This window comes from Triturus cristatus, chromosome 1_2 (genome assembly GCF_964204655.1).
Source record: "Triturus cristatus chromosome 1_2, aTriCri1.1, whole genome shotgun sequence".
NCBI lineage: Eukaryota > Metazoa > Chordata > Amphibia > Caudata > Salamandridae > Triturus > Triturus cristatus.
Genome location: NC_140580.1, coordinates 60,190,001 through 60,205,326, shown reverse-complemented (window position 1 = coordinate 60,205,326; position 15,326 = coordinate 60,190,001).

Sequence of the window (15,326 nt, the reverse complement as noted above, 5' to 3'; positions counted from 1 at the left end):
AGCTAAAGGTCTCCTATGCAGTGAATGCGCACTGCGTAGGCGAGACCTAAAAAGCATGCCTCTCTTAAGTACCTGTGAAGAGAAGGCAAGCTGTGTGCCTTTGTTTCCCTCTGTGGCATTTACATTTAAATGTAAGGTTCCAGGTGGCCACCAGTGAGCATATAGAAACAAAACGAGGCCAGATGGCCCCTTAACTTCAGCCCAGCTGGAGGTGAGAAAAGGCTCACTCACTGCCTGCACGTTGCTGCTGGGAATGGAAAGCAGGCAACATGCAGGTGTTTCTGAAAGTGCCCCGGTGTCTGAAAATTACACCGGGACTTCTTGGCAGGGGGGACGGCATCCACCCTGTGAAAAGGGTGGGGGGACGCCGTGTACCTGCGTGTACCCCCGACTCGAGCCCTGGATATAAATATCTCTTCCTAGCCCCTGAAGATTTGAGTCTATAATTGTAGCCATAGATAGTTCCAAACTTAGGAAAAAGCAGATCAGGACATATGACATTTGGACACCGGACACTGATTCTTTTATGCTGAAATCTTAACAGCACAAAATCAGTTAACAGATGTGTATATCACAGATATCTTTGGACCTGTACAGGGGAACATTCACTGTTGTTAACAAACATTACATTTTTTTGTGGAGAAAAGAGGCTGTTTTATTAAAAACAAAAAAACATGCTGCACTATTATAAGTGTCGGCCTATACAGGAACTAATGATATTCTTTAACCTTTGGTCATTTTTCAATGCAAGCCTCTGGCGTTCTTGTAACTTCTGGGAGCCGGTGCATCTTTGCCGCCATCTTTGTCAGGGAGTGAGCAAAGGTGCACTTTGACCTTCTTAAGTTATCCACGTCAGTGATTTGCCCACGTTGCAGCTTTTGTGTCTTAATACACTTTGCAAAAGACAGCTAATTTCACGCCTCTTTACAAGTGTGAACAAGCATTTGCAATGCAATAGGTCTCGCATTTACGCAAGTTTGAGCTATTCACATTACAAATAACAATGCCTTTTATTTTTGTTTTCTTTTTTAAAACTTAAATAAAAGGCAGTGTCATTTACAATGCCAATAGCTTAAACTCGCGTAAATGCAAGACCTATTGCATTGCAAATGCTTGTTTTACTTTATTTTGTTGCTGATATTATTCAGCATTTTCGACCTTTTTTTTTCTCTTTTTGCCAGTGTTTTGTTTAACATGGGCAACAATACCTGGATAGGCCAAAAGTTCTATTGCCAAGGCCAATTCATGCCTTTCAGAAGCAAGACATATTGTCTTTGCCAGCGCTTGTTGTTATTTAGCTGCATGGAGAGGCAGCGCAAACCACTTAATGGTTTCCAGCACACAAAGTTAGTAAATTCGCTAGTCTTTCTGGTGTTATGTTTGAGAACGAGTACTTCGCTGGAGAGAGGATGTTGTGTCCCTTTGCTTGAAGCCTGAACTGCTGAGCAGGAAGAATGAGGATGTGGGAGATCACGTTTGGAAAAGGGAAACGCACGGCTGTCTCCTGAACTCTAAAATGACACACTGAGGATCAAAAAGCAGACAAGCATTTGCAATGCAACAGGTCTCATTTACATGAGTTTGAGCTATTGGCATAGTAAATGACAATGCCTTTTATTTAGGTTTTGGTTTTTGAAACATAAATAAAACGCATTGTCATTTACAATGCCAATACCTTAAACTCGTGTAAATGCGAGACCTATTGCATTGCAAATGCTTGTTTCCATTGTGTCACGTATTTTGTATGAGCACTAAACTCCCATAACAGCGGGCGCTACACAATTATGCAGTTGGTTAAAGTATGGTCGGGGGGAGGAGGGCAAAGATGGTGGCTGGGCTGAGGGTAGAGCGCAGTGACCAGGATTTTTAGGAGAAGGCTGCGAGTATTACAGGACCCTCTTCACGCAAACTATGTGGAGGTGTTTCCTATTTCCTGAAGCACAGCTGCGAAGGTTCAGAAGACCCCTACCGTTCACTGGTTTGCAATGGGAGGTTTGAAGCGTCCAGATTTGAAGAAACAAGAGATTATAAGGACACAGAGCGAGATGGGGCAACATGGGTTGATGGGTAAGGAGCAAGGGGGTAGAGAGATGAAGACAGAGGTGAGTAGGTAAGGTGAGAGAGAAAGAGAAGGCGAGAGAGAGAGAGATGGGGTGACTTGGGTGAAGGAGTAAGACATGGGATAGAGAGGGGGAAATAAAGACAACAGGATAAGATGAAAGATAAATAGAGAGGGAGTGAGATATTGTGTGAGAAGAATGGGTGGGTTAAATAAGAGACAGAGAGGGTGAGAGTGGGATGAAAAGACAAGGGGATGGGTAAGGTAAGAGACAGAAAGAGGAGAGATGAGAAGAGAGATTTAAAGTGAGAGCGAGAGACACTTAGAAAGAGAGCACGAGAAAGTGAATGAGAGACATGAAAATGGGATGTACTGAGAGATAAAGACACGGATCAACTAGAATTAAATGTCTGCACAGAGCATGGGAGGTAGAGTGGGGAGCTGGAACGAGGTTTGACAAGTGAGAGTCAAAGGTGCAGAGCATCTGCACGTTTCTCCCAAATACTGCGGTGAGGCAGTATTTGAATCTACGGCAGAGTTTTTATTTCTCTTTTAGCTTTTTTAACTGGCACGTACAGCCAACGACTGCTGTTTGGCTAATAAAAAACAGCAATTATGAGTGTTAAGTAGGCCTTACCGCCTTTGTTTTGATAAGGAATTTGTTGAAACTAATTGGTGCATTGGACTTTTATCGATGCAGTTCTCTGGTTGGTGTTCCCGCCCCTGTAGAAGCACTGTAACATATTATTCCATGCACACAGAATACGATTAACAGCGCATACAAACGCACACCAACAAGAGACACACAACTCCCAGCACAAATGCAAGCGCAGTCAGGCATCACACGCTACACACAGACATGCACAAACACAGAGGCGCACTCACATAACGCAAAAATACACAGTGACTGAAGGCAATAATACACACGCTCACATACAGAATGCAATAAATGCGTACATACAAAGACGCACATGTGCAGAATGATTTCTAAAGGTGAGAAAGGCATACAGACGAAGGGGGTGAAGTGGAAGAGGCGAAAGACGCCCTAGAAAGCCAACCCATTGTATACCTTGGAAGCTATTCTCTTTTCGCAGGCATTGCAAGAGCTACTCTAGGAAGCACATCACAATGTGAGGGAAGCAGGGGGGGGGAGCAGAGGAAGAGGGGTCGGGCAGTGAGCGTAGGGGAGGTATGGATAGCTGAGTAATGAAGATGGAACGTTTCTGGGACCCATAACTAAACTAAGAAGTTCCTACTAGAATAGAAAGCACATTTGATATAATATTGATTCCGGAGACCAGAACCCAAGTCAGTATCCCACTCATTGGTTATGCAGAATTCAGATAGCCGGCCGAAGAAAGCCTGATCGTACCTGCCATACTGGGGGTTGCTGCCGGGTCGCGGGATACGGGGCAGACCCATCCTGACTGCGATTGAATGCTGGGGATCCCGCTCCGAGCCGGACTTGAAAACGGGCCTGCGGTGGACTGGCTCTGCAGCCTGAGCACCTCTGTGGGGGTGCGTAGGGACCTGGGGCGCACTTTTAGCCCCGGTGAGAGGCCCAGGAAAGCAGGGGGTCCCGACTGCTGCCTGGAGGCGTGGAGCGTTTACTATAAACCGAGGCGAGCGTGGCTGGGAGCCAAATATGCTGTAGAGAGATGAGCCGTCAGAAGAAATCAAACAGGAAGGCTGGAGGCACACGGAATCAATCGGCTGGCCAGGGAATCAAAGGAGAACAGCAAGTTAGGAGGGGGGGGGAGGGGCTCCTGGCGAAGGACCCATCCAGGGAATTACAAGATACAGCACCTGGAAATAACAAGCATTGGCCGCACGCGCGCCTCGCGCTTGAAGTTTAAAAAAAAAAAAAAACAAGCCAGGCGGAGCGTGGCACGCGCGCGCGCTTGGGGGCGGGGGAGCGGACCCTTTAAAGTGCTCCCAGAAGGCGGATTGCATGGCGGCATGATGCGCGTGATTGTGCGCTTGCTAGCCATGCAATCCGCGTTTTGGGAGCACTTTTGAAACCCGTATTCAATAGTCTCGCTTTGCAATCGCTTACGCGATAGCAAGGCGAGACCTAAAAATGGCTTCACACTTTGTGGTCCCTGGGAGTTCCAGAACTTCAATCCATTGTTGTTGAAATCATTGCTATTTTAATGGAGTTTTTCCTGTGACTGAGGCTTGAGTAGCTAAGTTATTGGAAGACGAGGTGCCCGAAATGTTATCAAACAATTATGCTTTACCCAACCTACTAGTACTCCAGGCCCTAATACGCTAACTCATTTCCCCATAGACAGAGAATTGGTAAAACTTTGGTCAGTTTTATTGCGCTGTGTTTGGTCATAGTCTACACTGACTAGGACTTTGGTCATCACTTTAGGTCAGCCACTAAGTTGAGCCGCCAAAGAGGTGATATAGTCGATGGCAGTTACGATGCATATTGGCGACAGGGTCACAAAATAAAAATAGGAGGATGTTCTTTGAAGGCTGCTGCAGAGATGAACTTCAGTTGCTATAAACTGCAGTCTTTTGAGGTAAACATGCCATCTATGAATATGTAACCTGAAGCAAGGTTCTAATTGTCTGCCCTTGGTTAAAAATTGACTGCAAAGGTGCTGCTGAAACGCCCTAAAATCCCTAATAGTCATAGCTTTTTTTTTAATTCAGGATATTTATAAGCTATCTCATACTGTACATTGTTCTGGTCATTTAAGGTAGATGGGCCGTATCAGTCAGTTTTTCATGGTCTTTTCCTAAACTATACATATTTCACAAGTGTTTTAGAAGGGTATAAGACTAATTCACACATTCATTTGGTACAAGCCATTCAAAAGAGAAGTTTGATGTTTCACCATTAGAACTAGTTACTGCTCACTGACACGACATAGCATAGGGGCAGGAACTTGCACAAATTTTGAAGAAGTGTGGTGTGGGAGGATAGTTACTGTTCCACTGTTAAAGCAAATGCTTCAAAGCAGTATTAAAACATTGGAATGTTGAGTGCTCCATTGAAAACAATGGTGTGCTCCTGGCTTCTAATGGCAGGTAGAAGCCCGGAGCATCAACATTCAAATGTTTAACAACGGCCTCACGGTGCCCAAGGGGATTTTAACTCAAGGGCTCAGGGAGACCTTTGTTTTACAAATTAGAACATTCTGCACTCTAGGGACGGAATGTTCTAATAGCCTTAGAGCCCTCCATTGCAGGTTCTACTGGCCATTAAAGGCCTTCGGCTTGGGCCTTTAACGCTGGTCAGTAGAGCCCGCTACAGAGGGCTCTTAGGCTATAGTCTCCAACCTTTTCAGTATTAAGAGTTACTTTTGTTCAATGAAAATCATCCCGAGGTACTTGTATTGATTTTGTAGTAACGACAGCATAAAACAATGGCCACCCTATTCAGGATTACCAGCAGTGATCACCTGAGTGCATAAGGAGGGTTGCCAGCTATAATATATAAAGGGCTTGGTCAATTTGGAATGCCTCTACATGGGCAAAACATAACTAACAGCTGTAGTTGCAATGCCTCGGCTGTCAAAATAATAATATGAGTACTAAGTCTCTGTAGGAACGTAGGATGTGCTTCTTATGGTTACCCCCACTTTTTGCTTCATGTGATACTGTTTTTGACTAGTCTGACTGGAATCCTGCTAATCAGGACCCCAGTCTATCTGCTTTATCCCTAAACTGTTATGTTATGTAATTAGGTACACTCCAGATTGGATACAGGGGTACCCTTGTCAGTCCCTAGTATATGGTACCCATGTACCCAGGGCATAGGTACCAAAGCGGCCTCCCATGGGCTGAAGCATGTATTATGCCACCCATGAAATGCCATGCAAAATGGAACTACAGGCCTTCCATTGGAGCCTGTGTAAGTCGGTGCAGGCACCACTTACTTGAGATGTAGGTTTACAATATCTAATGGTCACTACACTTAAAACCTACAAGTCGCCCCTATAGCAGGCCTTAACAATCCTGAAGGCAGTGTGCTTGGTTCTAAGTGAGAGGGTGCCACTGCATGACCAGGACACCCCTGCAGCCTACGGAGTCCATTCTCCTTAGTGCTGCAGCCATTTACGACATATAGAGTGGCATTATGCAACCACGCGATGACCAACTCTAAAACGGCTGAAAGTAACCCTATCATGTTTGGTGTCGAATATTCTGGAATCATATCTCCCACACTGGTAACTGGTGTTGGAGTTATGATTCCACCCCTTAGAAACAAGCTTTTGCAACCGCAGACACCACATCTCAACTGACCGGTCCGCTGCTCTTGAGCTCCTACGGAATCCAGAGGCTCCAGCAGCACAGGAGGTGGGTTTCCAAGTACCTCAAGGTCTGAGCTGCGCTCTTAAAAAGTTCAAGGCCAGAATCTCTTGTCGGGGCTGCAATACCTGTACCACTGTGCACTGCGTACTTTCGCAAGTGCATATGCTTGTTGGCGTTTCCAAAGCAAGAGCACTGGGCTCCGAATAGCCCCAACCTCTGGCACCATTTCCTAAAAGAACGTTGGCCTCCTCTCACTGAGTGCTCCGAGGACTGCTGCTTTGTGAAACTGCTTGAGGTCCCCTCGTGACTCCTTTGCCTCCCGCATGTGGTTGCTCCATGCTTGCCCTGATTCTCCTTTGTTTGGTGACTCTCCAGGACCTTGCTGGTCCAAACTGTAACCTTCTTTGACCTTCTGCATGGGTTGCCGTTGCCAAGGCTTGTTGGTGATCCAGCTAGACACTGACCCCTCAGTACTTGACATCCTTTGTGGGACAGCTCGTATCCGACTCCTGGTTTTCCTCGACATCTCCTGGTCCCGGTGGCTGCAGAGTCAAAAACCCCCTCAACGCACCTGAAACACCCGACATCGGTGGGCATTCGTCTACTGAGCCCTGATCACTCCTGAGTGACCCAGACTATGTCCCCTCGGCTTTCAGGTACTCTTCACCAAGAATCCACCTTTGGATTCCAACGGACACTTTTTATTTTCCCAGCAGTGGCTCTTCTTCGAAGTCCTCCATAGGGATCGATAACGGTTTCCAACGCCACTTCAGACCTATGCAGCCGGCTTCCCTGGGATAGGTAACTCTGGTACTACAGTATCCTCTGGTGGGGTGGCTCTCCAACCTCCTAACTTCCACGGGGTTTCTTCGAAGTGCACTTAGAAGGATCCTTAAACTTTAGAACTGCAACCGCGACTCTCCCATAGGATTGTACGTCACACGTAGTCGTGTTCTCACACTGTACTCGTCCTCCGTGGGGAATATACTTACTCATCTTAGGTGGTTCATTGGGCTCCCAGCAATTCTACATCCTCTAGACACTGTCTTGACTTGAGTCGTGGTTCTTATACCACTATTTATGATATGGTTTGGTCTCTCCCTGGAGCCCACTGTGTATAAGTGCTATTTACTATTGTTTCTGTGTTACAGTATTGTGTGCTTTGTGAGTATCTTTGTGTAGAAGATACCATGTTGTACTTAGAGTGTTATATTAATAAATACATATTTTTATAACTACTGTGTGGTTCTCCTTTCATTTAACCAATACTATAATGTTGCATTCTGGTAAAACAAGCAGCTGAACATTCCTTCAAGACTCAGCCTGAAGGTTGCTCTCCACAGCTACCACATGGATAGCTTTGTAAGGTTATCTTTGACCTCTTAAATCACCATAAGGGTTGTTTGCATTGGTACAGGGTGCCCACTTACGTGCTCTTCGTAATCCAATGCGTCCAAGAGAATATCCAGGCAACTTGCGTGATACTCAATAAAGCTCTGTTGCTGTCAGGAACGCCTTATTCTTCACGCTCAGGAGCAGAATGTTGAAAGTTCCCAATGCCACTCCCAGCCTTCCCAGTGCTCAACGCCCTTAGTATGCGATGACACCGAGGAACTCTGGAGGGGGAAAGGGGAATTGGACAGAGAAGAGACAGTCACTTTTCAACCTTCTCGGTTCTTCGGTTATTCGCCCATCTATTTTCTCGAGGGACAGGATAGGTGTTGTCTTCTCTAAAAAAGAAAAGGATTGTTATACTTTTGGTACCTCTTTTCTCTTTTGTCTTTGTGTTTGTACTATGAATTCTCCCTCAGAGTACCTACCCTATCCTTTTGTGACCAATGCTCCTCTTCTTTCTTTTGGTTGCTATCTTGTAGTCTCTTAGTAGTCGCTGCAACTAAATATGGAACATTGTTACTGTTATTCTGACTTCCCCCACTACCTTTCTAGCTCTTGTATTCTTCTTCAAGGGTAGGTGGGGCTTCTTACCCTCTAGACCCTGGTTGCGCTCTTCAACTGGATTCTGTTTTGGTAAGATCATTCGTTGCTCAGTGTGTGTCTATCTACATCAGTATCTATGGTGCTCCTCTCTCTCTCTTGTATTTCTGTGAGGTATCTACGGTGAGAGTATCGCCACTCTAGCTACTCAATGCTAAACTCTCTTTCAATCGGGAATACTCCTTGTCTACCCAGAACTCACTGCCCAAAATATGCTTCTTAAGTTTTAGTTTTTTAGCGCTATTATTTTCCTGAGCTGGAGCTGCGCTTCTCTAGGATGTCATATTCAGTAGCACGAGATGAAATACTGGAACCAAAAACTAAATAGTACTTCTTTTCTTCAACAGAAACTAAACGTGCTAAATAAATGGAACAGTCTTACTTGGAAACTTCTATTGCTCGATAACTTCTTCTCTCAGGATTCAGCTTTGACTCTCGCATATGCTTAGAACGCGACGAATAAATTCCCTGACTAACTTCGCGACGCGTCTCTGAAGCACGACCTAATCTCCTCAGGAACTTGGTGAAGTGCGCCGTTGTAACGGCTGCGCACCTGTAACATCGTGATTGTCAAGCGCAGCTAGAGCGCTAACCTGCTGTTCTGACGATCCTATCTCGGCAGCCATCTTGGAAATCGTTTGATCTCTGTAGGAACTAAAAGGACAGCGCATCTTCTTAAGGATATTATTTCGTAATATCCTAACCCTGAATGATGATTTCCTAAGTACTCGTGGTTTGATGGCCCTGACAGTACCCCCTCTCAAAGAGCTTCCTCCCAGCTTGGGTTTATTTGGAAATCTTCTATGAAACTCCTTAATCAAATGAGGTGCATGAACATTGGAGGATGGCTCCCAGGATCTTTCCTCAGGCCCATAGTTCTTCCAATCCAGCAAATAATACAATTGGCCTTTTCGTACCTTAGCATCTAATACCTGATGTACCTCAAATTCTTCTCCCTGCTCGGTTTGGATGGGTTTTGGGGGTCTTTTTACTCTTAAGGCATCTGAAACCTTTTTTAATAAAGAGACATGAAACACGGGGTGAACCCGTAAGCCTTTAGGCAATTGAAGCTGATAATTAACCGAACTTAGCTTCTTCTCAATCAAATAAGGGCCTACAAATCTAGGCTGAAACTTCCTTACTCCTTTGAGTCTAAGGTTCTTTGTGTTTAACCAAACCTTATCCCCTGCCTGTAAATCTGGTTCCTTTCGTCTTTTCTTATCTGCATAGAATTTATAACTGGCCTTTGCTTTGGTTAAATTGTCTGTGGCTGATTTATGTACTCGTGTTATATGTTCTACCAAATCAGTTACCGCAGGCACGTCTACATCTAGAAAGCTTAGAGATTGATGGGGATGCCTACGCGTGTTCAGATAGAAAGGTGAGTAACCGGTGGACATATTTTTTGCATTGTTATTAGCAAACTCTGCTGCCCACAAGTAATCCGGCCAATCACCTTCTTGGTCTAACATACACAACCTTAGGTACTGCTCTAGTTCCTGATTGGTTCGCTCGGTTTGGCCATCGGTTTCTGGGTGGTAGCTGGTGGTATACCTAGTATCAATACCCAACTTTTGTGTAAAGGCTCTCCAGAAGTGGGATAAAAATTGGGAACCTCTGTCTGATATCAAAACCTTAGGGATACCATGGGCCCGAACTATGTGCTGACTAAAAGCCCGTGCCAAGGTTGCTGATGTGGGAACCCCTTTTAGGGGTATGAAGTGAGCCATCTTAGTAAATGCGTCTACACACACCAAAATTGTGTCATACCCTTTACTGGATGGTAAATCAACTATGAGATCTAAGGTTATTGTGTGCCATGGGTGAGGGGGGGTTGGCAAGGGGTGAAGTAACCCCTTAGGCGCATGCCGCTCCGACTTTCCCCTAGCGCAAGTCTCACAAGTGGTTACATACTGTCTCACATCTTTTGTGATGCTGGGCCACCAAAAACGCCGTCTCACCAAGTCTTCAGTTTTTGCAATGCCCTTATGCCCAGCCAATATGTCATCATGACTTTCCTTCAAAGCTTTCTGCTGCATTTCGCGGGTTGGCAGGTAAAGAGCTCCATGATGATATGGTAAACCTCCTCGTATCTCTCGCTCAGGATCTTCTGCGACCCAATTCTCCATTTCTACCATAGTCATTGATACCTGATCTTGTTCTTCTGGCGACTCACTCAAAACTGCCCCAATTATCTTTTCTGCTGGTAGGATGGTCTGTACCTTGACTTCTTCTGTAAACTCTCCTGTTCCTCTTCGGGACAAGGCATCGGCCTTACCATTTTGTGAACCAGGACGGTAGGTAATGACAAAATCATAATCCGCGAAGTATAAGGACCAGCGTAATTGTCTGGGGGTTAAAGTTCTGGCTGACTTCAGAAATTTTAGATTTCGATGGTCAGTATATACAGTCACAACATGTCTTGCCCCCATCAGGTAATGTCTCCATTCCTTGAACGCATCCTTGATAGCTAACAGCTCTTTCTCAGTAATTGTGTAGTTGGCTTCCGCTGCTGTTAATTTCCTAGAACGATAAGCTACTGGATGCAGTTGTCCGGTGCTTTTGTGTCTTTGCGACAACACACCTCCCAATGCCCAATTGGAGGCATCAGTTTCCACAAAAAATGGCTCTGATGGATCTGGATGAAGTAATATTGGTGCTGTGGTGAAGTCTTTTTTTAGCTGATTAAATGATTCATCTGCTTCCGAGGTCCATTCAAAATGAACTCCCTTCTTGAGTAATCTAGTCATTGGAATCAATTTCTGAGAAAAGTTTGGAATGAATCTCCTATAAAAATTCACAAATCCAATGAAGCTCTGCACATCCTTTACATTTTTAGGAGACTCCCATTCCAACACTGCCTTAATCTTGTTCTCATCCATGGTCACTCCACTTGGTGCTAGCACAAACCCCAAAAACTCCACCGAGTAAACACTGAAGGCGCATTTCTCCAATTTGACAAACAAAGTGTTTTCCTGTAGTTTCTGCAAGATCTTCTTCACGTGCTCTGTGTGTTCTTCTACTGAGTTCGAGTAGATTAGAATGTCATCAATGTACACGATGGCGTTTCGATCAATGAATTCTTTTAACACATCATTTATGAAATGCTGGAAGGCAGCTGGGGCGTTACACAAACCATAGGGCATTACTTGATATTCAAAAAGCCCGTGCTTGGTTCTGAATGCTGTTTTCCATTCATCTCCTTCACGAATTCGGACTAGATGATACGCCCCTCGTAAGTCTAGTTTGGTGTAGATCTTAGCTTCCTTCACCTGGTCCAACAGCACAGAGATTAATGGCAATGGATATCGATTCTTAATAGTTATCCGATTTATTGCCCTGTAGTCTATACACGTTCTCAATTCTCCATTCTTCTTCGGGATAAAAAAAGTGGAGAAGAGACTGGAGATTGTGACGGTCTTACAAATCCGTTTTCTAAATACTTCTGTAAATATTTCTTCAAGTGCTCATCTTCTCGCTCAGTCAAAGCATAAATTCTGCTGCAAGGGAGATTGCTTCCTGGCTCTAGTTCAATTTTACAATCGTAGCCCCTATGTGGGGGTATCTTCTCAGCCTCTGCTTCACTGAAAACCTTCTCGTATTCAATGTATTCCTTAGGCAGTTCAATGGTGTTTATCACACAGAGTGCGGATTCTTTTTCACTCAAATGAAAGGCCGGCGTCTTTTCTTGATCAAGTTGAGGGTCTTGAGAACAGTTTTCTTGACAGTATTTAGAGTTTAGAGTTACTGTACGCGCAGCCCAATTGATGGTAGGGTTGTGCTCAGTGAGCCATGGTAACCCCAAAATCAATTGGAACTGTGGAGCATCAATTAAATTAAATTGTAAACTTTCTCGATGACCTTCCTCAGATTCCAATTCCACTGGTTCCGTATGACTCACTATGGGCCCTGACGAAAGATTAGTTCCATCGACCGCTCTGACTGCCTCGCTTTTTTCCTTCATGATTGCTTTTAATCCAATCTTTTCAGCAAATTTTAAATCACAAAAGTTGCCTGTCGCCCCCGAATCCAACATGACCGTCACTTGCTTTAAAGTTCTTCCTCGGTACCTTAACGTCATCATCATTACCATATGTGGGGCCGCCGACTGTAAGGTGTTTGCCAAGGTGTGTTTGGTTGGAGCTGTTTCTGAATTAGCAACCACCAGTCCAACTCCACTTACTGGTGGTGCAAAGCGTTTTCCGACGTCTTCAGTTTTGGCCTCTTAGGACAATCCCGGACAAAATGTCCAGAAGCGCCGCAATAAAGACACTGCTTGTTTGCCCTCCGTTTCTCCTTCTCCTCTTTAGAGAGCGGACCTCGGATGGTTCCTATTTGCATTGGTTCACTCCCACGAGTTGAATCATTATCCTTACTGCCTTCTGTTCTCACACGATCAAATCTGGCCACACTGGGGCGATAATCTCGTTTTCTCTCTCCTCTCCTCTCACTCTGGCGAAAATCGATTTCTAAGACTAGGTCTATTAATGCCGAAATCTCTGCAGGCCTGTTTGGTACTTGTGCTAATGCATCCTTTAATTCGTCTCTCAACCCACGGTAGAACACTGCTGCTCTCTTGTTCTCCGGCCAATCTGTCTCCACCACCAATTTGTTGAACTGAGCTAAATATGCCACCAAATCTCGATTGCCTTGTTTTATTTCCAATAATTCATTATCTGTTGCCTGGGAGACTCTTCTTCTGTCAAAGATTCGGAGGAATTCTTTTTTAAATTCATCTAAATCATACAAGATTGGAGCATTGCTGGTCACCAAGGGCATAGACCATGACGCTGCGTCTCCACTTAAATAAGACAGGATAAAGGCCACACGAGACTGCGCATCGGGGAAAAGTGCTGGACGACACATAAAGTGTAACGTACATTGTGTCAGAAACACCTGCGCCTTTTGGGGGTCTCCACTGAAACGCTCTGGGGGCGCCAGAGGTATTACAGGGGACAGGGAGTGTATGACTTGTGTAGTGACCTTTGGTTGGGAGTCTGGTGCATCTCTGGAACTCTCTTCTGGAAATGCGGAAAATCTAGGACCAGACGCTATACTATTCATCTTAAATGTTAAATCTGAAGTTTCTTTCTTCAACTCCCTATTCTCTTCTCTCACTAAACCCAACTCCCTCTGGATACCTTCCAGGATATCTCCTAACTTTTTTAGGTCTAATCCTTCCGCCATTCTGCTCAGGTGCGAACAATTACGTGGGCACTTCACTCTGTCAGGAACGCCTTATTCTTCACGCTCAGGAGCAGAATGTCGAAAGTTCCCAATGCCACTCCCAGCCTTCCCAGTGCTCAACGCCCTTAGTATGCGATGACACCGAGGAACTCTGGAGGGGGAAAGGGGAATTGGACAGAGAAGAGACAGTCACTTTTCAACCTTCTCGGTTCTTCGGTTATTCGCCCATCTATTTTCTCGAGGGACAGGATAGGTGTTGTCTTCTCTAAAAAAGAAAAGGATTGTTATTCTTTTGGTACCTCTTTTCTCTTTTGTCTTTGTGTTTGTACTATGAATTCTCCCTCAGAGTACCTACCCTATCCTTTTGTGACCAATGCTCCTCTTCTTTCTTTTGGTTGCTATCTTGTAGTCTCTTAGTAGTCGCTGCAACTAAATATGGAACATTGTTACTGTTATTCTGACTTCCCCCACTACCTTTCTAGCTCTTGTATTCTTCTTCTAGGGGAGGTGGGGCTTCTTACCCTCTAGACCCTGGTTGCGCTCTTCAACTGGATTCTGTTTTGGTAAGATCATTCGTTGCTCAATGTGTGTCTATCTACATCAGTATCTATGGTGCTCCTCTCTCTCTCTTGTATTTCTGTGAGGTATCTACGGTGAGAGTATCACCACTCTAGCTACTCAATGCTAAACTTTCTTTCAATCGGGAATACTCCTTGTCTACCCAGAACTCACTGCCCAAAATATGCTTCTTAAGTTTTAGTTTTTTAGCGCTATTATTTTCCTGAGCTGGAGCTGCGCTTCTCTAGGATGTCATATTCAGTAGCACGAGATGAAATACTGGAACCAAAAACTAAATAGTACTTCTTTTCTTCAACAGAAACTAAACGTGCTAAATAAATGGAACAGTCTTACTTGGAAACTTCTATTGCTCGATAACTTCTTCTCTCAGGATTCAGCTTTGACTCTCGCATATGCTTAGAACGCGACGAATAAATTCCCTGACTAACTTCGCGACGCGTCTCTGAAGCACGACCTAATCTCCTCAAGAACTTGGTGAAGTGCGCCGTTGTAACGGCTGCGCACCTGTAACATCGTGATTGTCAAGCGCAGCTAGAGCGCTAACCTGCTGTTCTGACGATCCTATCTCGGCAGCCATCTTGGAAATCGTTTGATCTCTGTAGGAACTAAAAGGACAGCGCTTCTTCTTCAGGATAATATTTCGTAATATCCTAACCCTGAATGATGATTTCCTAAGTACTCGTGGTTTGATGGCCCTGACAGTTGCAGTAGGTTCTGCGCAGCCGCACAGATATCCCACTCTGCCAACACGCCATATGTCCATTCCTGGAAGAGGGCTGGTCATGGGCCACTAAGGGACCCATTAACTGGTCATATTCCGGGGCCGAACATGACATATTGGAGAGGCACAAATCCAAAGCTCAGTAGAAAGGGCATCATTGACATTAGAACACAGGTTGCACGCAAGTAAAGTAGGCAAAGTGAAAAGGTAGTCCATAACTCACACTAAGCGTCACTAATGGCAAGCATCCAAAAAGTTGTTGCATTCGGTCATCGTACAATTGCATTTTTGCCTGGCCTGTGCAGTACCACAAGATGAGCAGCCATTGTGTAGCATTCACAGAAGCAGCAGGATTCCACCAGCTAGCGCCAGTATTAATGGGAATCCTCCGAAGGCGCTGGAAAAAATAGATGGAATAAAGGCCAGTATTACACCAAATATCATCTGAAAAGAAGTCACAAGGCCGGATCCCACCAGTTTTAAAAAATGAGCAAGGCGTTCAGTGTCAGACGCATT